The sequence below is a fragment of the Equus asinus genome, chromosome 17 (genome assembly GCF_041296235.1).
Source record: "Equus asinus isolate D_3611 breed Donkey chromosome 17, EquAss-T2T_v2, whole genome shotgun sequence".
Lineage (NCBI taxonomy): Eukaryota > Metazoa > Chordata > Mammalia > Perissodactyla > Equidae > Equus > Equus asinus.
This window is the reverse complement of record NC_091806.1, coordinates 48,931,619-48,959,306: the sequence shown is the minus strand read 5'-3', so window position 1 is coordinate 48,959,306 and position 27,688 is coordinate 48,931,619. Positions and strand designations below refer to the sequence as shown.

General features: G+C 51.6%; 1 protein-coding gene across 5 annotated transcripts in view; it reads right to left on the bottom strand.

Annotated features, from left to right (window-relative positions):
- Positions 1-27,688, bottom strand: part of KCNQ1 (potassium voltage-gated channel subfamily Q member 1) — a 337,726-nt gene that overhangs the window by 246,880 nt on the left and 63,158 nt on the right. The window lies entirely within an intron of this gene.

The window sequence follows — 27,688 nt, the reverse complement described above, 5'->3', positions numbered from 1 at the left end:
AAAGGAATAGACAATCTGGGGGCTGGCCCCATGGCACAGTGGTTAGGCAGCCCGAGTTCGTGGGTTCGGATCCCAGGTGTGGACCTACACTACTCGTCAGCTATGCTGTGGCAGCATCCCACATATAAAGTGGAGGAAATTGGCACAGATGTTAGCTCAGGCTAATCCTCCTCAAGCAAAAAAACCAAAAAAACAATCTGAATGGACCCATAACTAATAAAGAGACTGAATCAGTAATCAAGAATCTCCCAACAAAGAAAAGCCCAGGACCTAATGGCCTCACTGGTGAATTCTATCAAACATTTAAAGAAGAACCAATACCAATCATTCTTAAACCTTTCCCAAAAAATTGAAAAGGAGGGAACATTTCCTAACTTGTTCTATGGGGCCAGCATGACCCTGATACCAAAGCCAGACAAAGACATTATAAGAAAAGAAAACTACAGACCAGTATCCATTATGAATATTGATGCAAAAATCCTTGGAGCCGGCCCCGTGGCCGAGTGGTTGCGTTCGCACGCTTCACTTCGGTGGCCCAGGGTTTCGCTGGTTTGGATCCTAGGCGCGGACACGGCACCACTCATCAGGCCACACTGAGACAGTGTCCCACATGCCACGACTACTAGTATCCACAACTAAAAAAATATACAACTATGTACTGGGGGGATTTGGGGAGAAAAAGCAGAAAAAAAAAAAAAAGATTGGCAACAGTTGTGAGCTTAAGTGCCAATCTTTAACAAATAAAAAAGTCCTCAACAAGATACTAGCAAACTCAATTCAGGACCATTTTAAAAGGAATATACACCATGACCAAGTGAGATTTATTCCCGGAACGCAAAGAGGGTTCAACATACGAAAATCAATCAGTATAATATACCACATTAACAGAATGAAGGAAAAAAACCACATGATCTCAATCGATGCAGAAAAAGCATTTGACAAAATTCAATACCCTTTCATGATAAAAAAAAAAAAAAAGACCAGTAAACAAATTAGGAATAGAAAGAAATTACCTCCACATAATAAAAGCCATATATGAAAAACCCACAGTGAACATCATATCAATGGTGAAAGGCTGAAAGCTTCTCCTCTGAGGAACAAGGCTCTCACCACTTCTATCTGACATAGGACTGGAGGTTCTAGCCAGAGCAATTAGGCGAGAAAGAGAAATAAAGGCACCCAAATCGCAAAGGAAGACGTAAAATGATCTCTGTTTACAGATGATATGACCTTATGTGTAGAAAACCCTAAAGATGCCACAAAAAACGGTTCAATCTAACAAATGAATTCAGCAAAGCAGGATACAATGCCAATGCACAAAAATAAGTTGCATTTTCTATATCAGTCGCATTGTTTCTACAAACAATAAACAATCTGAAAAAGAAATCACAAAAACCGGGGCGGCCCCATGGTGCAGCAATTAAGTTCGCACGTTCCGCTTCTGCGGCCCAGGGTCCGCTGGTTCAGATCCCGGGTACGGACATGGCACCGCTCATCAAGCCATGCTGTGGCAGGCGTCCCACATATAAAGTAGAGGAAGATGGGCACAGATGTTGGCTCAGGGCCAGTCTCCTCAAAAAAAAAAAAAAATTACAAAAACAATTCTGTTTACACTAGCAACAAAAAGAATAAAATATTTATAAATTAACTAAGAAGGTGAAAGACTTGTACAATGAAAACTGAAAAATGTTGCTTACAGACGTGAAAGAAGACAAATCAATGGAAACATATCCCATATTCATGGATTGGAAGACAGCGTTGTTCGGATGTCAACACTACCCAAAGTGATCTAAGACTCAAAGCAATTCCTCTTAAACTCAGGATGACGTTTTTTGCAGAAAAAGGAAAAAAGCCATCTTAAATTCATATGGAATTTAAGGGACTTTGAATAGCCAAAACAGAACGTGGTCCATCCACTCAGCGGCATATTACAGAGTCTTGTAAAGGAAGGTGATTCTGCCACAAGCTACGCCGTGGACGAACCTCGAGGACATTACACTGAGTGAAATAAGCCAATCAGGCCTGCTTCCAGCTCCCTGCCCTGTCCTCCCCCCGGGAGCCTGGCCCTGGCAGGGGACTTCTGCTTCCACTGGGTGACAGTGGCAGGCCCTGCTCCCATGCCTGACCTCTGCCCTCCAGGGAGCCCACCATGAAGGGTGGTGCTCGCTGTCTCCCAAGTGTCCTTAATTAGGATGAAATAATACTTATACCATCCAGCTTGTGTTTGGGGCAAGCTCAGCGGATAATGGGAGAAAACGTGGGAGAGTTCACCTCTTTCCTTTGCAAAAAAGCTCTCAGTTCATAACATTGAATCCATGCGGGGGGTGTGCATGGTTGGGGACACATGGGAGACGGCAGGAGAGCAAGGGAGTGTGGACACCTCAGGCTCTGTGGCCTCGTGGGGAGGGGGAGCGTGGGGTCCTGATCCTACCTCTGTCCTCAGCTCCGAGGGCAGCAGCCTTGGCTGGGGGCTGGCTGAGCCCACCAGAGCAGTGGCCACATTCATCTGCCGAGCCCCCTCGCCCTGGGCCCAGAACTGTGCCTGCCCTGGTTGGCACTCGATATGGATCTACCAAATGAACGAATGAATGAATGAATGAACAGATCATCAAGCAGGCTGAGAGCTCCCTGGTAACAAAGACTTTGTCCTGTTCATTTGTTTTCCCGAGAATCGGGCCCTGACACGTCTCGGCAGGTGTGACGAGCAGATGAGCGCGGAGGTCCCAGCAGTGAAAGGACGAGGATGGGGAGGGGCTGGCTTCCAGGGTTTGGCAATCATGAGAAGGGCCACAGAGCCACCAACCTCCGGGTCCCCGAAGCTGAGACATGGGCGCTGGTGTCCTTATGGAGGAGGGGTCATCTGACCATTAGTGGCCCCGAAGGGGACGAAGAGCAGCCCCCGCAGAGCAGTCCCTGGAGCCTCCATCCCAGCTCTGGAGACCCAGGCGCCATGGGGCTGACAGATCACTGAGCAGCTGTTTTCTGCCTTCGGTGCCTTTGTTTATCACTTAAATACCTTCTTCAACTGCGTCCTAAGCAGGTTTGAAGCTACTTCTAACAGACCTTAGAAGAAATAATAACTCGTAGGGACTGCTGTTGACGGCTGCATGTCCCCCCAAATTATCCTGGCCTCGCACTTCAGGAGAACCAGGCTGGGAGCTGAGAGCAACCCCTGCCCTCCCGGGTCCGGCACTTTGAGACCGCGGACGCCCCTTCTGGACGGCTGAAGTGTAGGAAGAATTTAAAACAACGCAAATCCCCAAATATTGTTTGGATCTGGAATGCAGCTCGAGGCCCCGCCGGCCACGCGGGTGCTCCCGCGTCTGAGCCCCGGGCCCAGGCCGGGCTGTGTTCATTGGGGTGGCACTGCGGGCACACTGGGAAGGGCAAGAAAACGCCCTGTTAGCGTCTCGAGGCCTGAGACGGGCGAATGAATGTTTGCTCGGAGATAAGATGATCTCTTCACCGTCAGCCTGGAGCACTAGGCGGGATGGCAGTTGAGTCAAGGCCACAGCGAGGACTTTGGGACTGGGCCCCGCTTGTTGGGACCCTGTGGCCCAGGCACTGCGAGGGGGCAGATGTCCCGGGCAGCCTGGCCTGTCTCCATCTCTTGGAGCCATCTGTCCACCGACCTGGGCCCCGGGAGGGCTGGCAGACTGGCCGGAGTCTCTGGATCGGCAGAATTCTTTCACAAGAGGGGCCTTGGCCACCCTGGGCTGCGGGCTGCCACGGGGGCATTGACTGGGCTTGACCGTCCGTTTGTGGAGGCTGGGAGAGGAGCCGGGTTAGGGCCTCAGCCAGCCTGTGGCGCCACCCCGATTCAGGGGACAACATCCACAGTCCAAAGTGGGCTCGTGGAACGGCAGGGCCAGCCTCCAGCCTCAGTGGTCCAGACCCAGGAAGAGGGACCCCCGGCCGCCCTCCACGCCCTCGGCTTTCTCTGCCCCGCAGGGACAGGTCCGAGGCTCACCTGCCTTTGCAAACCAGGCCCTGAGCAAGCCCTGAAATGAACTAAAGGGGCATCACAGCCCCCCAGAGACTGCCAACCGCCGCCACCTCCCCCACGCTCCTGCTCAAGCCACCCCATGGCTCCCCACTGTCCACACAGTAGGGTCACGGTCTGAGGCCCCTTCCCATGGACTCAACTCAGCCCACCCTGAGAGCTTCCTACTGGCCCAAGGCACCACCCCGCGATGCTCCTTCCCTGCCGCCCCTCAGTGTTCTGTGTCTGGGATATTCTTCTTCCGCTCCCTCCCCTCTACCCACCCCCTCGAGGGCCTCACGCCCTTCTCAGCCCAGCTCAGGCACCCCCACCCCGTCTGCGGAGCCACCACCCACCACACCTGTGGAGGCCAAGGACCTTCCTTGGCTCCCCGACTGATAACGGAGACAGCCCAGAGGCCCCTCTCGGTGAGCAGCACGTGGTGCCTGCACCGCAGCTGGTATGTGCATGGGTCAAGGATGCAGGCCGGGAGGCTGGAACATGGACGGCGCATGGCCCTGAGTCTGCCCCGCAGAGGCAAGAAGAGGGGCCGTCAGGGATCTCTGCTGAGACCACAGTCAACCAGATGGACAAAGGGACCCCTCCCGCCCTGGCCGCTGTCCCTCAGACAAAGCAAGGCCGCCTCCTGGCTGCAGCCAGCTTCACGGATGAGGGACTTCTGAGCCGGGCTGGGCACTGAGGCTGGGGTACAAACTCAAGCATTTACCGCCTGCCAGACGCTGGTCAGACACGCAGAGACAGGGACATCCAGGGTCCAAGCAGCCAACTAGCCCTCCACCCAAAGGCCTGAGTCCTTCCATGAGCTTTAGTCCAGGCTGACGCTGGGCTCCTCCTGTGTGTCCTACAACTTGTGGGCGCTCGGGTGGCTCTCAGCAGTGTTCTTTGCATGATTTAGAATTATTTTTAAAGACAGAGTTCCTAACAAACAACCCAATTAAAAAATGGGTAAAGAACTTGAACAGGTATTTTTCCAGAGAAGACATACAAAGGGTCAACAAGCCCATGAAAAGATGCCCAACATCCTCAACGTCATGAGGAAAATGCAGATCAGCCCCACAGAAACACTGCCTCACACCCATCAGGGCGGCTCCCATCAAAAGACAAAGTAAGTGTTGGCGAGACTGGGAGAAACTGCACCGTTGGCGGGAACGTGAAACGGTGCAGCTGCTGCGGAAAACAGTATGGAAGTTCCTCAACAAAGTAAACGAGGAACTGCCAGCTGATGCAGCAGTCCCACCTCTGGGTCTGTCCTCAAAGGAACTGAAAGATGCGTGCCCACCCATGTTCACAACGGCTCGATTCACAACAGCCACAAGGTGGAAGCAACTCAAGTGTCCATCAACAGATGGATGTGGTCCATCCACACAGCAGAATATTACGCAGCCTTAAAAAGGAAGGAAATCCTGACACCTGCTACAGCACAGATGCCCCTCGAGGACACCATGCTCAGTGAAAGAAGCCAGACAGACACAAAAGAATAAATACTGTAGGATTCCATTTCTATCAGGACCAGAGGAGTCAAATTCATAGAGACAGAAAGGAGAGTGGTGGTTTCCCAGGGCTGGGGGAGGGGAGGGGGTTTAGTTAATGGGGACAGAGTTTCAGTTTGGGAAGATGGAAAGTTCTGAAAATGGATGGTGGTGATGGTTGCACAATAATGTGAACGTGCTTAATGCCACCAACTGTACACCCAAAAATGGTTAAGATGGTAAGTTTTAAGTTCTGTGTATTTTACCACAATTTTAACAAAAAGAAAGCAGATTAGTGGTTGCCAGGGGCTGTGGGAGGGAGGAATGGGGAGTGACTGCTGACGGGTATGGCACTTCCTTTTCGGGTGACGACAAAGTTCTGGAAGGAGATAGAGGTGACGGCTGCACCACAATGTGAATTACTAATTGTCACTGAATTGTCCACCTGAAAATGGTGAATTTTATGTTACGTGTCTTTTACCATGATACAAACATGTGTCGTGGGGCACGTGGCAGAAGCGCCAGGGCGCTCTCCGCTTGGGCCTCTGTCCTGGACCTTCAGGGCCAGCCCCGCCCCGCCTGTGGTGGGAGAGTCGCCCCCAGCTGTCCTTGAGCATCTCCTTCCTAACCCTCGCCCACCAGTGTTAGCTCAGCATTGAGCGCACAGGTAGCGGCTTCAAAGGCCACGTGGGCCCCAGCCAGCTCTCCTGGGGGGACGGCGTGGGGTGGAGTGCACGGGGATGGGGGGAAGGCAAGGGCCAGGCTCTGAATTCCCTGTCGCCTGGGTCCACGGCCAGCCTGACAGAGAGCACGTAGCGCTGCACAGAGCTCGGTGGCCCCTCCACGGAAGGCTCTGGATGCTGACACAGAGACACTGTGGCACCATCACGCCCCATGCTCAAATCCTGCTGTTCGGCAGACACACACTAGGACCCTCCTCGAACTCGACCCAGAGAAAGCTCAGGGCCACAAACAAGGGGCACCGGTCCCACAGGCACGGCGTCCTGCGCCTGCACTCGGTGTTCTGGGGTAACGGTGGGGCAAGAGCAGATCTGCAAACCCCAAGAGTCAAGGCAAAGGTTTGCAAAAGCGGGGGCTTATCTGGGGAGCTTTCTACCCTGAGCGCACAGGGGGAAAGGTTGGCGATTACTCAAACATTTCGTAACTCTCTGTGGAAAGATCGCTCACAGGGAAGGGTGAAGGTCGACAAGGCCGTCTTATCTGCGGTTGTGTTTTTATCAGCCAGCGAATCCTCATCCTGGGAAGACCGTCTAAAGCCCAATGTGTTTGGAGGGCCAGCGCTGGCGGCATCGCATGATTTAGAAGCGCTAGGCACGGCCCTGCCGCGAATTGCTCCCATGTGACAGATAGCAAGATGGCCTGAAGGCTAACGTGCTGGGATTAGCTGTGCTCAGCCTGACGTCGGGTGGAAGAAATTTTTTCTGTTTTTTTTCCTAAACAACAAATAAGTCTCTTAGATCCTTATCGTTATTATTCCAGTGGTCTCTGATGTTACTGCTCCACTATCTTTATGATAAAAAATTAATTCTAAAGAGGGTGGAAGATTAACTGCAGAGGAGTAAGCACTGAGGTTTGCGGGGTGGCGGGGCTGACTGAAAGCAGGAATCGGGGTCAAGGAAAAAAGGCATGGCAGCCTCCCTGGTGGCCCTGTGGATGCCGGACATGGCAGACTTGGGACACAGCCTGGGGGACCCTTTTTAGGAGCTCCTGGTGGCCTCGAAGGCCTCCTGGGCAAGAAGGTGCCCCTGCCTTCCCCGGTGAATGGAACTTCACCAGGCGAGAGGGGGGCCCGGAGACCTGGAGGGGTGGACGTGGGGGCCACACCAGGCTACCCATCAGGGCCAGGGGTTCGGGTGACCAGGGGCAGGGGTTTGCCCTCCTCCCATAAGCCTGGAAACCCTGTGGGCCCACCATGCTCTGGGCCAGGAGGCGTCCCCACGGGGGCTGTGGTCTCACAGCACAGAACTTGGCTGGGGGCTCCAGAGCCAGCTGTCCCCCTCCACGTGGGACCCGGGAAGCCGCAGAAGGAGCGCGTCTGGGCATTCCCGGGAGGGTCAGCTGGCCAGAGAGCATGAAGCAGGCACGGGCCCCTCAAAGCACCCTTTGTTCAGGGGCCTGCCTGTGGCCAGCTGCTCCCAGCCGCGCGCCCGTGGTGAGGGCTCATGGGCCTCCCGGTGACATGTGCTGGGCACAGCTGGGGCCCTCAGTGCAGGCTTGCTGCCTGGCCTGCACAACGCCAGCCCCCACCCCAGCAGAGCTGCCCCAGCCCGGGGGAGGCGCCATGGTGCGGCGCTGCGGAGGGGCGGGAGGAGGACAGAGGCTGGGAGGAGGCAGAGAGGCCTGTGCAGGGGCGGGTCCTGTCTGCTGGGGTCCCGCTGGGGAGCTGATCCCCACCTGCCTTCCCTTAGCCGTGGGGAGCCCTCCTGCTCAGCTGCTCCCCCTTGGCCCCGAGACCCGCTGAATGTGCAGCCCATGACACTGAAAGGGCCTGCCCCCTGCTCCCTGTGGCCCGTGGGCCAGGCCCTGCATCAGGCACCAGGAGAACAGGGAGGGGTGGCCCTACTGCCCGGGGAAGCCCCACTCCCCAACAGGACAGCGAGATACAAGATCACCAAGCCCCCAGGGTGGTGACCAGGGTCGGCCGTGCAACCCTCCAGGCCTCAGTGTCTTTGTGTGTAAAATGGGGGTGCTGGCAGCACCCACCTCCTAGGGCAGTGAGGAGGATGGAATGAGAAGAGCTCCCTCAGGCCTGTGGAAACGCCAGTGGAAGGGTCTAAAGGACAGGGTGGTATGGGATGGCCCTAAGAGAGAGGTGGGAGGGTGGGAAGGTGGGCAGGCCTGGAGGATGGCGCCATGCAGAGGGGTGGGGAATACCAACCCTGTTGGGGCCTGCATGCCACCCTCCCACCCCTGCAGGGGCCTAGGTCCTGCCCTGCCCAGACCTGTCTCAGGAACCCCACACTGCCCTCCTGACCCCATATGATACACCCTAAGCCCTTCACCCCGCCATGCTGGACCCAAGCTGTGTCTTCCTGGCCTCCCCTCCCTCCCGCAGAGGCGGTGGGACTCATCCGAGCCCAGGGGACCTGCCCACCACCCTTGGCTGTCTCCCTGAGGCCAGGGTCTGCCTATCCCACCTCAGAAGCCCAGCCCAGTGCTGAGGCCCAGTATGGCACCCGCCTGGCGCTCAAAGTGACACATGGGAAACTCCAGGTGGACGAGACTCCTGCTCCTTCCACAGCTGCAGGAGGGGTACTAAGTTCCAGGGGGCTGAGGGGGCCCAGGAAGACCCACAGTGCCCCTAGGCTGGACACTGCTTCCTGTATGGGTCTGGGGTCACCTGCCTGAAGTCACTGGGGCTTTGGGGTCCCCACTCCAAAGTCTCTCCCAACAGGCCAGCACCCTGAACTCCCATGAGGCCCCGTGAGTTGTAAGACCCCGAGGGACGCAGAAGCCCCCAGCCCCGAGATGAGAGCGGGGAAGGGGCAGCAGCTCAGCGTGCCAGCCCCACCTATCAAAGGCAGTCACGGGTTCGTGGTGACCCTGGAGGCACTGGGTCCCTTGTACCCAAGAACCAGTCCCACTGGCCAGCTGTCTGGGCGGCCATTCTGCAGACCGAGCAGGAGAGGCTGGGAGGCTTGCTCTGTCGCCCTCAGGCGGCTCGAGGCCTGGCTGTAGGGCTGCCCGCTTGCCCCGCCCTGGGTTCCACACTCAAGCGGCTGCCTGGGGGTGCCAGGGATGTGGCAGGGGGGGCGCTCCAGCGGCTCCTTTTTCCTTGATGGGCCGGTGCCACCCCCTGGCTGGGGTGGGGTCCCCTGTGCCACCCCTAGCCTCACAGGAGCCATGTTCAAACGTTTTGTTACAACTCTACAGGCTTAGTGACCAACAAGGCAGGGCCATGGGCCACCCGACTAGCAGAGAAGGCACCTTCTCCATGCACGGCTTCCCATGGCACCCCTCCGGAGGTGCGGATGGCCTTTCAGGGAGCAAGAAAAACGCAAAGACGCCCCTTGAGCAAAGCCTCCCTGCAGCTGAAACTCAGGCCACCCCGCTCCGTGGAGCCTCTGGAGCTCCCCTCAGGTCTCCAGCCCCCCCCCAACACCCCCAGGTCCCTCCGTCCGCAGTTCTGCAAGTAACTGCAAACTCCTAACACCTGTCACCCGCCTGTCCCCCCCAGCACTGCAAAAGGGCCTGAGCCCCATGGGAATGCGTTTTGGGGGGAGACGGGGAGGGGATAAGCCAAGACAAGAGACTCGGACCACACGGCGGCTCGAGCACATTCTCCAGCCCCTTATCATCAAGGCCAAATCCTTCCCAGGATCGCAGGCTTCCGGCCCCAGCCTCGGCATAAAGGCTGCCCACCCACGGTGGGGAGGAGAGCTGGGCCCCTCGGTAATTTTAATTTCACATGGACTGCCGGTGCCGTACCAAGGCCGACTAGAGTTACATGAGATGCGGGGTTTAATGAGGTGCCTCCAGCCCTGGGACCCAGCTTGCTGCAGCAGACGGCGAGCCAACGCCTTGGGGGTGCAAGCGCTGCCCACTTCCTCCCCACCTGGGTGTTCCCAAGGTCAGGAGGCGGACACGGGCTTGGCAGCCACCGACACCTGGCTGGGGAGGAGGAGGCAGATGCGGCCAGGGAGAGGGCCCGCGGGCCGACATCTCCCTCCCAGGCCGGGGCTTATCAGCAGATGCTGACGAGGCAAAGACTACACGGGCCCCAGATACCGCCAGAGCACCTGGCAAAGGGCTGGCGTCCAGGAGGCATTTGACAGATATATGCCTGTGTGTGTTTATGCAACAGATAATGTATATATTTTATCTCACTATTCGCTTTTAACGAGCAAATTTCAGCCTATGTGGGAGACAACACGTGCAAACACAAGGAAGTTGCTAGCAAGCAACAAGGTCAAAAAGCAGCAGGGAAATTACAAGTGTCCAGGCGGGGTGGGGGCGGGGGCAGGTCCCCAGACCACTTTCCCACCACGCAGAGGGGTCCACTTTCCATAACTCTCTGTGTAGCCTGCACACTCCGTGGTCATCTCCTCTTCCTGAGGGCGATTTACAAGAGCATTGCTTAATTTCCAAATAGTTATTAAGCCTTTTTCGTAACCTCATAATTATTTATTTCCGATTGTATTAGGTTTTGATCATGGCCAGCTACATCTCAATTTTTCGAAGTGTGCTGGGTTTTTTTACAGCCACATAAAACAATTGGTTTTATAAACGTTCCATGGGCATAGGAGATAAAACATCTTTGTTATCACGATCCTTAGTTACAGTGCTGGTTTTAAAACGTGGTCCCGAGATTCCTTACCACTCCCCACACTGCATCTCGGCTCCAGGAATGCTAGACCAAAAGACAACGGCAAAATGACGCTGCCCAGTCTCCAGGCCTGTCCACTGCCTGTCTCCTGAAACCAGATGTGAGGAGGCCATGTGGCCCTGGAGAGACCTTAGGGAAGAGTACTTTGCCACTAGGTGGGTCCGCCATCCTGGAAGTGGAGCCTGCAGCCCCAGCTGACACTAGGCAGAGCAGAGATGAATGGTCCCTCCAGAGCCTGCCCACAGTGCCGGTCAGTGAGCCCCTTGTGATGGTTGTCTGAAGGTGCCAGATTAGAGAATGCTTATTATGAGGCTTTAGATAATAGAGACAGTTCAGATTACTGTTAGGATCTGGAATTGCTCACAATTACAATATGTAACTATCCGTGTCCTCATTCAGATTGTGGCTGCTACAATTGTCCTAATCTGAGAGAGGTGCATTCACATCTCCGGAGATGATTATATTTAACCCATTTTTTCTTGAATTTCCAATAACTTTCACTTTACATTTTTTGTTATGTTGTTTGCTGCATAAAAGTTTACAATTACGTCTCCTCTAGACATGGTGCCTTATCTGGGATTGTCTCAGTGCCAACAAGAACACTGTCCACCCCACTTTTGTTTTTCCTTTTGTCTGCACTTGCTTCACAATTCTTTGGCTAACCTTTTATTTTTCGGCTGTCCAGTATCAGTCTGATTGACCAAATTCCTCTGATCAATGTATTTGTTAAAAATAAAAATCCTCCTGTCTTCTGCCTTTTAATAGAGGAATTCAGACCGTTCACATTTAGTGTAAAATTGGATATGTCTGATTTGATTATTTTCATCTTACTTGGTATTTGCTATTTTACTTGGTTGTTTCTTTCATTTTCCTTATAGTTGCAAAGTTGATTGACGTATTATCCATTCCCTTCTTATTCATAAATTTGGAAGTTTCACTGAATTCTTCCATGCCACCACTGTGATCCTTCAGATCTTTAAACTTCAGTTCCTTCAAACCTGCTCTGATCTCAAAATGGTTTTCACTGCAGAGTTTCCCCTACAGTTTTCTCCCCAGTATGACAGGAATTTGTGTGTGACTTCATTTTCTCCCTCTCCCTTCACCCGCATCAATGGCTCTGTGGGTGAATAAAGCAATCTCCAACATCGCCTTTACAGACTTCATGAAACACTGCACCTTTTGCAAGAATGCTAACGTCACTTTGCAATCAACCAGCATCCCATGGTGAGACACAGCCGGAGGGGATGGAGCAGGGAGCAGGGTGCAGCAGGCCAGGTCTTTGGGACAAGACCGATGATAGGAGATGATGTCATTAGGGGATGTTTGCACGCCCTGATGGTTCTGCTGTCCCTGCTGCCTGTAACCACAGGCATGTGACAATCACGAGAGCTGGAGGGATCTGCCAGTCTTCAGAATCTCAAAAACTCTGGAAACTCAAGGTCAAGTTATTTGACTTTGCTTCCACATTTCAAGAGATGAAACTCTTCACTCACCTGCACTTAGGCGTGTGGAAACATCCTTCTTCCAAACAAATAAAAACAAGGAAAAATACCCATCCTTTCTTCCTTCATTTATTCATCCTGTACCCAGCATGGTGACCCCTCGTCCCCCAAAACTTCTGGGCCAGCTTCCAATGCTGGGAACACCAGAGCCCAATCATTTGTCCATCTAGCTGCACCTACCAGGTGCCAGGCCTCCTGCATGCCAGGCCCTCTTGTGTGGGGTGCATACTTAATGCTAACTCCAGGGCCTGTGACAGACAGCATCCCGGACCCAGGCCCACGGCCACTTCTGCGAGCCAGGGGAGGAAGAGTGTCCTACTCAGCACAGCCCTGTCAGGAACCTGGACCTCCAGCCACTCCCAAGGCCACCTTCCTCCTGAGGACCCTGCATCGCAGGTCCTGCCCTCAGGGAAACAGCAGACGAGGCCGTAGCAGTAACTCTGTCCACATAGCCTCCTTTCTGTCCTCCACTGACCACCCCTTTCCTGCCTCAGGCCTTCATTTTTGCAGTTCTCTCTGCCCCTCAGACCCCTTCTCTCCCCTCGGGGCCAGCTCCACCACCACCTCACAGGGTCTGCTGGTCCATCCCCAGCCACCAGCGTTCTCTACCACCGAGTTCCCTTATTTTCTTTGTGGTGCTCATCAGTATTGGAAGCTACCTCGTTTCCCAGCTCACAGGACCACCATCCCCACATCCAATGGAATGCAAGGCCTGAGCCCAGGGACTTCTCCTGTCTTGCTCCAGCTGCGTCCTTGGCTCCGAGCACAGCGCCAAACCCGGGGCCTTGGGCCATTAGTACAATAGGTAACAAGAGTCACCAAGGGCCACTCACCTCTCACTACAGACCAGGGCAGATCAGAATGATCCCCATACCGCTTGCTCCACAAGCCCGCCCCCCTCCCCACGCCTCGGGCACCGTTCAGGGTCCATGTGTGTCGTCCGCCCGCCAAATTCATATGTTCAAGTCCTGACCCCCAGCACCTCAGAATGTGGCCTTATTTGGAAATAGGGTCACTGCAGATGGCATTAGTTAAGATGCGGTCACTAGGGTGGGCCCCTAATCCACTATGACTGTCCTTATAAACAGGGGACATTTGAATAGACACAAACCCAGGGAGAACGCCATGTTTGGATGGAGCACTGGGGTGATGATGCCACAAGCCAAGGCATGCCACTGATCAGCAGAGAACCCCAGAAGCTGGGGAAGACGCCTGGGCCAAATGTTCCCCCATGGCCCCCAGAGGGGCCAGCCCTACCTACACCTTGACCTCAGACTTCTGGCCTGAAGGGGTAGCACTGGTGCTCAGGGGCTCCAGGTTGTCACCAAGGTGAAGCCAAGGGCTGGACAAGGGTACCTGGGGATGTCCAGACCACAGGCCCCAAAGGTTTCTCCTGGGAAGGCGTCCCACAAGCCTTGGAGAGACAGGGCCCTCCTTTTTCCTTGCAGGGGAACATCGGCCTGCCCCTTCCCCACTCCATGGAAAAATCTGGACTCTGAAGATAGAACTCAAAATGCTGGAGGCAGCATTCCAGGCTGATGGCCAATAGAAGCCAAGGCCCAGGGACAGGAGAAGGTGGGTGTAGGGGGAGGGGCATCCAGGGCTCCAAACCCGTTGAAAAGGCAGGTGGGGGCTTTCCAGAAAGCAGGTCCTGACACCCCCGAGCCCCACTGTGTGGCCTCAGAGCCTCACGCACACAGGAGTGGCCCGGACTGGCCACCCTGTAATTAGTGGTGGAGGAGCAGGAGGCCCAGAGAGCACCCGTGCCCGCTGCAGACACCAGGAGCCGCCCAGCAGCCAGCTTTACACGTATTTAAAGCAAATCCTCCGTCTTCCCCAGGCAGGGCTATTTCCGTCTATAGGCCGGTAAATGGGGTTTATTTTCAGCGCAGGAACCCCACTGCTGAGGGCTGTTAACCTCAAGGAAGTCCCAGCCCTATGATCGCCACCCCCACGGCCGGGATGGGGAAAGGAGGGCGGAAGGGAGACGGTATTTTTATCTGCCGAGAGCTCAAGCTTCCAAAAATGTCTTATTTAAGAATTTACCCAGAACTAGAAGTTTACCAAACCAAAAGAGACTTGGGGATGAAAACCCCTTCTAAGGACCTGGCTGACACGCCGAGAGGGCTCTGCCCGCTGGCGGCTGGAGCAGCATTGGCTGTGGCAGGGGCTCGAGGGCGGGAGGCGGCCGCGTGCGCGGGGCGCGTGTGTGCGGGGCGTGCGGCCCGCTCCTGCGTGCTCACTGCCAGCCACCTCGCTTCCGCTCTACACAGCTAGAGATCTTCATGACAGGCGGTGAATTTAAACAGCTTTTTTTCTTTTCTTTCAGGAATGTTTTAAGGGATTGAGAGGAAATTGTGCACAGATTTTGCTGTTTTAAGAGCTAATATGTGAACAGCTTCAGAAGGATGTATGTTGTTTTAGGGCTGAAGTTTACAGAGGAAAAGTGTGGGACAAAAGCAGACCTGCCGTGGGCTGGAGGGCCACCTACTTGAATTTCATCCCTTGGAGAGGGGCTGCCTTCCCGGGGGGCGAAGCTGGAAGGAAACAACGAAAGCCTGATCTTTGGCCCCCCAGGCCCCCCGACGGTGTCTTGTCACCAGAGCGCTGTGGAGGGGATGTCAGCTGCACAGTGAGCAGCAGAGGGGCCTGGGAAGGGCCTGAGCAGTTCTGGGGCCAAAGGCTGCCAGCCCGTGTCCCCTGTGAGGAGGGTCCCCTGCATTTGGAGGGCTGGGTGCAGATGCTGCAAACCCCACAGTCCCCAAACTGTCCGGGAACGACGTCCCAGCACAAGACGGTCTTGTTTCCACCTCAGGGCTGGGGCCGTGCCTCCTCAGGAACAAACACCTTCCAAGACACAGACACGCGGAAGTGATTTGAGAAGGAAGATAACCCGACTAATGAGAGAAATTGAATTTCCAATGAAAAACTTTCCCACAGAGAAAACTCCAAGCTTGATGGCTTCACATCCTATCAAACACTGAAGGAAGAAATCGGCAATTCCACACTGACTCGTCCTGAACCAGGAAGAAGGGACGCTCCCCCACACAGTCTACCTAATGCCTAAAGAAAAGATGCCGTGAGCAGACAAACCACAGACAATGTCCCCTGTGAACACAGATGCAAAAATTCTATACTAAATTTTAGCAAATCAAATCCAACAATATGTATTTTTTTAAATGCATCATGACCGAGTGGGCTTTATATTAAGAATGCAGGGTTCGTTTACTATTTGAAAGTCAATGAGTGTAGTTCACCATATTAACAAAGTAAGAAAGGAAAACACACATAATTATCTCAATAGATGCAGCACAAGTGACAGAGTCCCACAGCCTCGCTCGATACACACTCTATTCCCAGCAAACTAGGAAGAGAACTTCCTCAGGAGATAAAGGGTACTCCTAAAACATCACACTTATTGATGAGACCCCAAATGTCTCCCCTAAGATCAGAAATGAGACGAGCACGAGCGCTCGCTCCTCGCTGCTAACTGTCAGCGTGGAGGTCCCAGCCAGCGAGGCGGGCAAGAACCGGAGATCAAAAGCACAGAGATTGAGAAGGAAAAGATAAAACTGGCTGTGTTTGGGACAACATAATCATCTCCACAGAAAATCCCAAAGAATCTCCCCAAAAGAAGCTTCCAGAACGAATGTTAGCAAAGCCACAGGATACAAGGTCGACATACCAGCAACAAATAATCCAAAAGTAAAAATAAGGAAACTATACCATTTCCACAGCGTCAAACCCACGAAATATTTAGTAACGACTCTCACAAATTACGTGCTCTGAGAACCACAAAACACTGCTGAGTGAGATTTTAAAATATCTGAATAAGCACAGAGATATACGGTGTCCCTGGACCAGAAAACTCTATTAGTAAGACGTGTGTGATGTCTAAATTCACCTACCCTTTCACCACAGTGCTAATCAAAATTCCAGCAGGATTTTTTGGTAGAAATTAACAAATTGATTCTAAGATTTACATGGAAATGCAAAGGACCTAGGGTTGCCAACATACTTTTGAAAATGAGCAAAATTGAGGGATTAACACAGCCTGATTTCAAGGCTTACTATAAAAGCCACATTAATCAAGACAGTGTGGAAGTGGCAGAACAGATTACAAAGCCTAGAAATAGAGCCACGCACATGGTCAACTGATTTTCATCAAAGGTGTCAAACTAATTCAATGGAAAAAAGGCGCTGGAACAATTGGATAACCACATGCAAAAAAGATTTAACCTCGATCCATACCTGTCACCATATATAAAATTAAACCTGAAATGGATCACAGATCTAAACACAAAATGTAAAATGATGAAATTTCTACAGAAAACATAGAAGGAAAATCTTTGTAACCTCGGATTAGGCAAATATTTCTTAGACAGAACACAAAAAGCATGAACCTTAAAGAAAAAAAAAAACACTCCGAAAAACTGGACTTCATCAAAGTTAAAAACTTCTGCTCTCTTGAAAGATACTGTTAAGAAAAAGCAAAGAGAAGCCACGGCTTGGGAAAAAAATATTTGCAAAACACAAATCTGATCATCGAAATCTATTATCTAGACATATCTAGAATACATAAACAACTCTCACAACTCAGTAATAAGACAAACGACAATTACTAAGATGGGCAAAAAGTGAACAGACGCTTCGTCAAAGATGTACGAATGGCAAACAAGCACAGAAAAAGATGCGCAACGTCATTAGTCACTAGGGAAACGCAATTAAAACCACAGAGAGATGCGGCCACACGCCTCTGGACTGGCTAAAATGTACAAGTCAGGCAAGATTAAGTGGTGGTGAGAATGTGGAACAACCAAAACCATCCTCCAGAGATGGGAGGAATGGACGGAACCGTGGAAAACAGTTTGCAGGTTCTTAGAAAGGTCAACACGCATCGACCACATCATCCAGCTGTCCCACTCCTGGGGACTTACCCAAGAGAAATGAAGACACATGACTACTCAAAAACCTGTATGCAATAATCAGAGCAGCTTTAATCATAACAGCCGAACACTGGAAACAGCTCAAATGTCCATCAGCCTGTGAATAGATAAACAAACTGTGGTACATTTTATCCTTTCCAATTAAAAGGAAACAAAGTACTGAACGCAAGCCACAACATGGATGAAGCTCAAATGCATTCTGCTAAGTGAAAGAAGCCAGACACAGAGGCTACATAGTGCAGGATGCCTTTCCTATGACGTTCTGGAAAAGGCAAAACTACGGGGACAGGAAACATCCGTGATTACCAGGTGCTGGGGGTGCGGGGGCTGGGGGAGCTGCCAAGGGGCACTGAGGCATTTCTGGGAGTGACGGGAGTGCTCCAGGTCTTGATCGCAGTGGTGGCTATACAACTGCAAACATTCGCCGCGACTCACGGAACGGCACACCTAAAGAGGGGCGATTCCCCTGGGCGAGATTCAGACTGCCGTAAAACCAGATCGAAAATAAGAAGTCAGAAAAACCATGAAACCAACCTAAGAGATGGATGAGCATATGGATCATTTTTTTTTTTTTTAAGTTAACATATGAAAAGGAAAGATAAGCTAAATCAAAGAGCTGGTTTTGGGAGATTTTATATAAAAAATCCCTGAGTCAGAAATCAGCCCCTGTCTGCCCAGAGTGGACGCCTGGCCCTCCCAGACCCCGAGCTCTGCACGGCCTGCCTCTCCCTGCTGACTGCAGTCCTGGGCCTCCAGGTGTCAAACGCTCCCTGTCGTTGGGGACGCACGCTGCTGCACCCTGCTCATCCCCCAAGAGGTCTCCCCCACCAGCTGTTGTCGTCAGTGTTCCCCCTCTGGGAATGAGGGCAGCATGCTGTCCCTCGAGTCTTCTTGGCCACCTCGCTGTCCAGTCTCCCTCTCACATCGTGGCGCACACGGGAGATGCTCAGGAAATCGGTGCTGACGAAGCCTGAAGTCTGGCTAAAGTCTGAACCTCACGCCTGGGACCCCAACTCTATTTGCAGCCCGGTTCTGGGCTGAGTCCAGGGATGCCCGCCACCCCCCCTGCAGCCAAGGGAGCCCGTCAAGGCCAGCTCCCCCTTTAAGGCTCCTTCCAGAAGCCCTGACCACCCCTACCCAGAAAGCCGTCTCCATCAGCCTCAGACTCGCTGCCCAAGCTCCATCTGCCCTGGGGGGACCTGGGCTCATGTGTTGGTTTGGGTCCCCTGGCACTCTGACCTGGGGAAGTGTGTCCCAGGCCCCTGTGCACCAGGCACCCAGCTCACATCAGGGTCCTTCCAGCGCCCCTGCCCCCACGCACGCTGCAAGCTGCTCAGTGCGGAATGTGCAGAGCGCTGGGCCTCCTGTGGCCTTCAGAGTATGTAGGCTTCTTCCGCCTTCTGCCCACACCACTTAATCCCCAGAGCAACCTAATGAGGGGCAGGGGGGTGACAGTGAGGGTACCCCAGATGGAAGAAGTCCAACTGTGGCACCATGAGCTCTTCCCCTGTGAAGACCCCCAACACCATGACCGAAAAGGTCCCCTCGGGTGGGCCCCAACTGCCTGCAAGTTAGCAAGGGCAACAGGCCGAGGGGGAAGAGTGGGCCTCCCGGGATGGGAGAGGCCAGCTGTAGCCAGAGGGAAAAGGAGGAACGCGCGGTGAAGGCCAGATCGCAGGGAGGCCACATCTGGGAGGCGGGGCTGGCGGAGCCGAGCAGGGACCCTGCCTCGAGAGCCTTTGTGGGTCACAGGGAGGGGTATGGGGGTCCCTTCACAGCCGTGGGAAGCTTCCGGGGGGTTCTAAACAAGGCAGGGAGCAAATCTGATTCGTCTTTTGAAGAGGCCTGTCCTGGTCGCCACGTCATGGGTGTTGGTGCAGCCGGGCCAAGGGAGGGAACAAGGTGGGCGGCCAGCATGCTCTGGACAAGGGGGAGCAGAGCCCAGAGCAGGGACAGAGTGAAGCGCAGGTCAGAGGGTCTGATCTCTGACCCCTACACAGCCAAGCCCAGACCTGTTCCCAGGAGGACTCAGGGGACACCCTCATTGTAGGGATGCTCAGTGCGAGCACAGCCCAGTTCACAGTCAAGGAGCGTGAGCACTCACGGGAAAGAGCAAGAGAAGTCACAGCTTCGGGCCACATAACCACAGACAGGTAGGGCCCAATCTGCCTCTGAGACGGGGACCTGGGTCCAGGGCCCCCAGCTTTTAGATGGCTCCCGGGGGCATCAGCTGGCAGCCCAGGCCTTTGGCCCAGGGAATCCCCGCAGGCCAGGCCCGAGCCTGCGGTGAGGGCCATGTGATGGGACAGCATGGCGCCCCTCGAGCTGTGCGCGGGGACCCCAGGGAGGAGCACGTGGCTCCTGGCTCCTCCCCACGCTAAGGTCTGAGCCAGGAGCCTCATTTCGCCAAGGCTGAAGCCAGCAGCTGTCTGCTTTTGCTGATTCTAGAGATAGTAAAAAGAGCAGTGGGGGGCCGGCCCGGTGGCATAGTGGTCAAGCTCGTGCACTCCACTTCAGCAGCCTGGAGTTCACAGTTTTGGATCCCGGGCGCGGACCTACACACCGCTTGTCAGCCCATGCTGGGGCAGGCTTCCCATATAAAACAGAGGAAGATCGGCACAGATGTTAGCTCAGGGCCAATCTTCCTCACTGAAAAAAAAGAGCGGTGGTGGTTGGGGCTCAGACAGGGAGGGATGAGTAGAGAATATTGAGGAGGGGCACAAAGGATCCTCAGGGCATTGAAACTGCTTTGTGTGATCCTGTACACACCATTCCACATTTGTCAAAACCCACCGAGTATATAATCCCACTAGTGACCCCCAAGGCGAGCCGTGGACTTGAGTTCATAGCACTGCCTCAGGTTGCTTTGTCAACTGTAACAGACGCCAGCACTAATGCAAGAGGTTAATAACGGGGGACCCTGAGCAGATTGGGGGGCTATATGAGAACTCTCTGTACTTTCTACTCAATTTTCCTGCAAACCTAAAAATGCTATAAAAAGTAATCTATTCATTTAAAAATTTTGACTTATAAATGGAGTTCTATTGGCACAGACCATGCCCACTTGCTTCCACACAGTGTCTGGCCCTCTCGCTCTACACCAGTGGAGCTGGGAGCCGTGTGTGGCCTGAGAGCCTGAGACAGTGACCTTGGGCCCCCAACAGAGATGCTTGCCGACCCCAGTCTGTGCCATCGCTGGGACGCACGGCGAGCGACACCATGCTCACATTCCGGTTCCAGTCTGTCCCTCCCCAGGCCTGAGGGAAGTCAGCCCCCTGCATCCTAACCAGAAAGTGGCACCAGGGTCCCCCCCTGACACCCCATAGAGTGGAGACAGAGGCACATGCTGGGTGGCACAGCAGGCAGCAGGCCAAGGCCCCTCGATTCCATCTCACAGAAGGCCCAGCCAGGCCCGCAGAGGGGCCTCGCTACCGCCCAGAGCTGGCCATGTGCTGTCACTCATGTCTGTTGCCTTCCAGGTGTCCCAGACCAGCCTGTGGGAGCCTGGCCACCACACAGATCACCTCTTGTTCTCATCCTGGGCACTCAGGGGGCAAGAGAGCCCACTCTCGGGCCATGTGGACAGACGACAGGCCCCCAGGAGCAGTTCCTGGAAAAGCAGACAGCCCAGAGCCCTCCAGAAATGGGACCCGCTGTGGCCAGGTCAGTGGGCACCACTTGGTCTCCATCAGGGTCCACCACACCCGGCCCAGCATCACGGATGGGGGACAGGGTGGTGCCTGCCCACCCTGAAGCCTCCCACAGCCTCTTGGGAACCAGCTGCCCCATCCTGGAACTGGCAACTGAGATGTCCCCTCGCCCAGGGTGCAAGGGCTCAGGACATGGGTTGGACCCTGGGAGCCTCACACCAGCATCTGAGCAAACTGGTGAGCGGTGATAGAAGAGGGCACCCACGGGAGAGAGCAAGGTGTGGGTGGGGAGGGGGTACAAAGATGGGGTGAGGGTGAGAGAACCAGCAGTTTCTGGCCAGTTCAGGCTTCACCTGCACCCAGGGCTGTCGCGACCCGGCCAAAGGGCAGAGGAGGGGCAGAGGGTCCTTGTGCCTGCCATTTCAGGGACTGGCCACCACACACACACATATCGCTGAACATACAGACAAATGTGTGTGTGTGCACACAGACAAGCTCTCACGTACATGCCGGCACGGGCCAAGCTGCCTGCGATGCAGCTGGATGACCTCACCTTGAAGTGGGTCATCGTGCTCCTCCTCCCCACACAGCTGCAAACCCTTCTTTAGAAATGTTGTCCCCAAGGGATTTGTAAACTCCAGAAACGTCTTCGCAGAATTCAGCCATTTGCAGACACGTACCCGTGACCCCCCAGGACGTCAGGGTGCCCCACTGTACCCACAAGGCTGAGAAAGGGCGTGTGAACTGCCACTGAAAATTCTCAGCTATACAGAGATTTTCCTTTGTTTGTTCAATATGAAGTCTTTTAAAGAGACCTAAGAATACAGCAAATGACACGACAAAAAAAAATGTGTGTTCCAACCCCACCCCTGCTTTATTTTTCTCCATTTCGCTACACTCGGTGCAGACATTTTTGGAGAAATAAAATGCGTCAGAATCAGTAAGAGCCTTCTCTGACCCATCTCCCCAGAAGGAGCCATTATTTGAGGGTGTAAATGCTTTCTACCCATGTTTCTATGCTTGCAAGATGTGCCATCAAATAAAAACACGTGTCCACGGGACGTCCAGGGCTGAGCCACCGTCCTCCATCACCAGTCGACAGCGCAGCTGCCTCCCCGCTGCTGCCCACCCCTGCTCGGCCTGTCCCCCACCCATCAGAGGAGAGGCACTGCCTGAGCCCCCGCGTCATCACAGAGTCAAAGCCGTGTCCATAGCAGCCCCGAGGCCCCGCGCACCAGGCCCTGCCCTCACCCTCCCACCCTGCTCTGGGCCCCTCTTGACCCCTTCCACACACGCCATGCACACACTCGCTCAGGGTCTTGATGCGTGCTATCCCCTCTGCCCCGAAGTATCTGCAAGACTCGGTCCTTAACCTTCACACCGACACCACAGTCACCTGCTCAGCGAGGCCAACTACGACCCCTCGCCTGAGGACGCCCCTCCACCACCCACATCACTTAGCACTTGTCACCCTCTGAGTACTCAGCTGTCCATCCTGGGTTTGTGCCGCCTGAAACTCATAAAAGAGGAAAGTGGAATAAGCTCGTTGTTTGCAGCACAGGAGAAGGTGGGACTTGGGGCATACTGATACAAACCAATAAGCCAGGCAGTGAAGGGTTAAGTGAGAAGATAGGCATTACAGGAATCTTAAAAGGTGTAAGTACAAAGTAACTATTAGAACAAAAGGACAAGACTTCCTCAATATCAAAACATTTTTAAAGAGCAAAGAATACATATCCTGTAGCGAAAACTCCCACAGCAAGGATGACAAATTACACAATTATAAAAGACCATGACAGAGGCGAGACCAAGAACACCGGTCAGGTTAATAAACGCAAAGGAGCTTAACTTATCCTTTAAGAGAAAAATATTTTTAATTTGACTCACAAAATAAGACAACGATATGCTCCACAGAGAAACCAAGTTTAAATAGAATGACACAAATAAGTTAAAAGTAAAATGAATGAAAAAGATATACCATACTAACACTAAGGAAAAAAATTTGAAGTGGCTATATTAACATCAGACAAAGCAGATTTCAGAGCAAAGAAAATTACCGGAGATAAAGAAGGCCATTTCATAATGATAACTGGGTCAATTCATCCAGAAGACATTAACAATCCTAAATATTAATGCACCGAATAACAAAGCGTCAAAATACATCGAGCAAAGACTACAAGAACTGGAAGAATGAAAAGACAGATCCACAATTATGACTGGAGATTTTGATGCTCCTCTCTCAATAATCGACAGAACAAGTAGAAAACCAGCAAGGGACAAGAGCCTGGACGACACCATCAACCACAGTGACCTAACTGGCATTTACAGAACAGTCCTACCAACAACAACAGAATACACACTCTTTTCAACTGGAAAATGGAATATTTACAAAGAGAAACCATACGCTGGGCCATAAAACAAGTGTCAATAAATTTTAAAAGACGCAAATCATATTAAGCATTTTCTCTGACCACCTGGGAATTAAGGTAGAAATCAATAACAGGAAGGTATCTTGAAGATCTCCAAATGTTTAGAAAGTAATACACAACTAAATAACTCCTGCATCAAAGGAGAAATCAAAAAGGAAATTAGAAAACATTTTGAATGGAATGAAAATCACATGAAACACTAAAATCTGTGGGATGGGACTAACGTGGTCTTTAGAAACAAAGGTATGCCACCAAAGACCCAGAGCAGAAGAGAAGAGGGCTTGCCAATCAATGACCTCAGCTTCCACCTTAAATAAACTAGAAACGAGAGCGCAAACTAAGTAAGCAGAAGAAAAGAAATAATAAAAATCAGAGCAGAAATCAACGAAATAAAAAAAGAAAGAAAAAATTCAGCAAAATCCCAAATCAAAAGGTGATCTTTTGAGATCAGTTAAGTCGCTAAAACTCCAGCCACATTGATCACATATATGTACACATATATATTAAAAAAGAGGCACAAATTACCAATATCAGGAACAAGAGAAGAGACATTACATATTCTACAAATGTTAAAAGAATAATAATGGAATATTATGAACAACTTTATCCCAATAAATTTAACAACTTAAGTGACATGAACAAATTTCGTCAAACACACAAAATACCAAAGCTCACTCAAGAAGAAATAGATAACCTGACCATATCTCCTAAATATGTTCAAAATCTAGTTAACAACTTCTCATGAAGAGAAGTCCAGGCCGAGACAACTTTACTGATAAATTCCACCATACACATAGGGAAGAAAGCAGACTGGTTCTACACAAACTCTCCTCCTGAGGGGAGAGAGCACCCCCCAGCTCAGTCATGCCAGCCTTACTCTCACATCAGGAGCAAAAACATAAGAACACTATGGACAATATCTCTCATGAACTTAGATGCTAACGTTCTTAGCAAATTTTAGCTATCTTTAGTCCAATTTATATTTAGTCCAATTTAGTCCAAAATTTAGTCCAATAATATATATATATAAAAAAAGGTGAAACAACAGACCATGTAGGGTTTATCCAGGAGAATGCAAGTTTAGTTTAACATTTGAAAATCAATCAATAGAATTCACCATATGAAGAGAGTAAAGAAGAAAAAAAGTATAATCATCTCAAGAGATATAGAAAAAGCATTTGAAAAAATTCAACATCCATTCATGTTAAAAAAAAAAAAACAACTCTCAGCATTAGTTTTGGAAGGGAATTTCCTCAACCTGATAAAAGATATTTACAGAAACCTACTAACATCACACTTGATGGTGAAAGACTAAATGCGTTTCCTTCCAAGACTGGGAACAAGGCAAGGATGTTCACTCGTTCCACCGCTATTAAACAACGTACTGGAGAGGCTGGCTGGCGCAATCAGGTAAGAAGAATAGTAGACATCCAGATTGGAGAGAAAGAGGTAAGACTGCCTTTATTTGCAGACACGATCACCAATGTAAAAAAAAATCAATGGAATCCACAGAAAAAGCTACTAGAGCTAAGAAGCGACTTAGAAAAGTCTCAAGATGTAAGAAAAATATATCAAAATTAATCACAGTTTAAATACTAGCAATGAAGAATCAAAATGAACAAAGAAATTTTTAAAAAATGAAATACTTAGGTTTCTGACCACTGATGTGCAAGACGTCTACACTGAAAACTACAAAACGTCTCTGACCAAAACTAAAGATCTAAATAAATGGAAAGATATACAATGTTCATGGTTCAGAAAATTCAATATTGTAAGAGATCAACTCTCTCCCAGTTGATCTCTGGGTTCGATGCTGTCCCAAACAGAATCCCACCATGCTTCTTTACAAAAATTGTCGAGCAGCTTCTGAAGTTTATACAGAAATGGGAAGGATCTGGAATAATGAAAACAACTTGAAAGAGAAGAATAAAGTTGGAGGATTTACCTTATTTCGAGACTTCTAAAGGTACAGTGATCAAGGCAATGTGGTATTGACATAAAGACAGATTTTGGCGTAAAGAGATCAATGTATCAGAATAGAGCATCCAAAAATACATCCACATTTTTATGACAGAGTTTTTAAAAAGCCGTCAAGGTGATTCAATGGGTAAAAGATATTCTTTTCAACATACAGTCCTACAATAATTGGACATTCATGTAAGAAATTATAAACCTCAACCCAAAATTCACACAGTATACAAAAATTAACTTATGGACCTAAATGTAAACACTAAAATGAAACTACCAGAAGAAAGTCTTACTAATCATGTGTTTGGTAAAGATTTCTTAAAGATACCACAAAAAGCATCAGCAGCACAAAAAAGGAAAAAGCAGTAAATTTGACTTCATTAAAATTGAGAACTTCTAGTCTTTAAAAGACATTATTAAATAAACGAGAAGGAAAGCAACAGGCTGGGGAAAAATATTTGTAAAACATGGATCCATGTACCTAGACTATACAAAGAACATCCGCAACTCAGTAATAAGACGACAACCAGCTCAATTTTTTAAACAGGCAAAAGATTTGAAAAGATACTTCACCAAAGAAGTTACACGGAAGCCGCTTAAATTGCACATGAAAAGATCCTCAACCTCATTAGTCATTAGGAAATGAAAATTAAAACACAACGAGATACCGCTACCCACTTTTTAGAGGGGTGGGGAAATGAAAAAGACCGGCCATACCAAGTGTCAGTGAGGATGCTACGCAAGATGGTGCATGCAGCCACTTCGGAAAACAGTTCGTCAGTTTCTTAACTAGTTAAATAAACACCTACCACATTCTCCAGCCCCCGTATTCCTAGGCATTTACCCAAGAAAAAAGGAAACACAAGTCCATCCAGAGACTTGGACACAAACATATTTATAAATAGCTCAGAACTGGAAAAGGCCCAAATGCCCATCAACGTATGAATGAATAAACCCACAGTGACTCATCATACCGTGGAATACAACTCAGGAATTAAAAAGCATGGACTCTGACACACGCAGCAACCTGGACGAACCTCAGAATAATGATGCTGAGGGACGGGAGCCAGACAGAAAGAGTACCAGCGGATGAGTCCACTTGTAGAAAACTCTAGAAAATGCAAACCAATCTATCCTGACAGAAAGAGACCAGTGGTTACCTCCTGAATGGGGAGGGCAGGAGGAAGGATCTCAAGGGCACAAGGACACTTTCGGGGTGATGGGTGTGTTTGCCATCCTGATGGCGGTGACGGTCTCACGGTGTTGACACATGTCAAGGTTTATCAGGTTGTGTGCAATAAATATGGCAGTCTATCACGCGTCAATGATACTCCAGAGAACTGGCTTTGGTTTAAGTGAGCAGAGGAAATAAGCCGGAGGCCACAGCGTCTTGTGTAGATCCAGGCACACGTGCTGCCACTGCAGACACGGGTCTGTTTGTCCGTCTCTCCCTGTTGGATTTCCACTCAGGTGCTTCAAATAAACCTCTCGTTGAGGTCACTGGCTCCCAACCCGGCGCCTTGCTGTGTATGGACGGCCCTCCCACCCACCTCCCCAGCACCCCCACCCTGCCACTCCACCCTGCCAGGAAGAGGAGGCCACTGTCCCCCACTGTCCCTTTGGCCCTCGAGGCTGTCAGCTCTGGGCTGAGAACCTCCACCACACCGTACATGCCCACTCCCACAGCCCGGAGAGGGGCGGGAACATGTGCGGGCCAGCCAGGCAGTCTTGGGGTCTGGACCCCACCACCTCCCAGGAGTCTCCCTCTTGCACACAGCCCGGCTCCGGGCCTGGGAGAGCCAGACCCAGCACAGTGCACCTCTCAGGTCCCCAAGCAGGAATGGTGGAGCCCTGGGGGCCCCAGGCCTGCTGCCCCACTGCCACCCTTTCTCAAGTGGGGTACAGAGGCCTCCAGGGGCCCCCCGAGCCCCCTTGGCTGCCTGTTTTCATGGGGACCAGTGACGGAACCTTATGACGGGCACTGTGAACACTGGGGAGAGATGGGAAATTCTTACATACTCCCCAGATGAGAGGGCGTTGTCCCAATGTCCCAGGGCCACTACTGGTCTGACAGATATCATCATGACAAAGAAAACGACCTCGAGCCTGAGAGGAAGACAGAGACCCCGAGCATAAGGAGGGTGTGTGGGGAAAGTTCAGAGGATCTGGACAGCAGGGACCCTGAAAACAGTGAGGTCACCAGGGCGGGCGGTTGTGGTCAAGGCCAGACTTCCTCAGCAATCGCCAGGTCCGGGGACCTCAGGGCGTCAGCAACACTGAGAAATGAGGAGCCAACGGATCCCAGCCCAGTCCCCACCCTCCCCAGCCGGGCTCTGAGAACGGTCAGGGAGAAGCCACACAGGCCCAGCTCGAG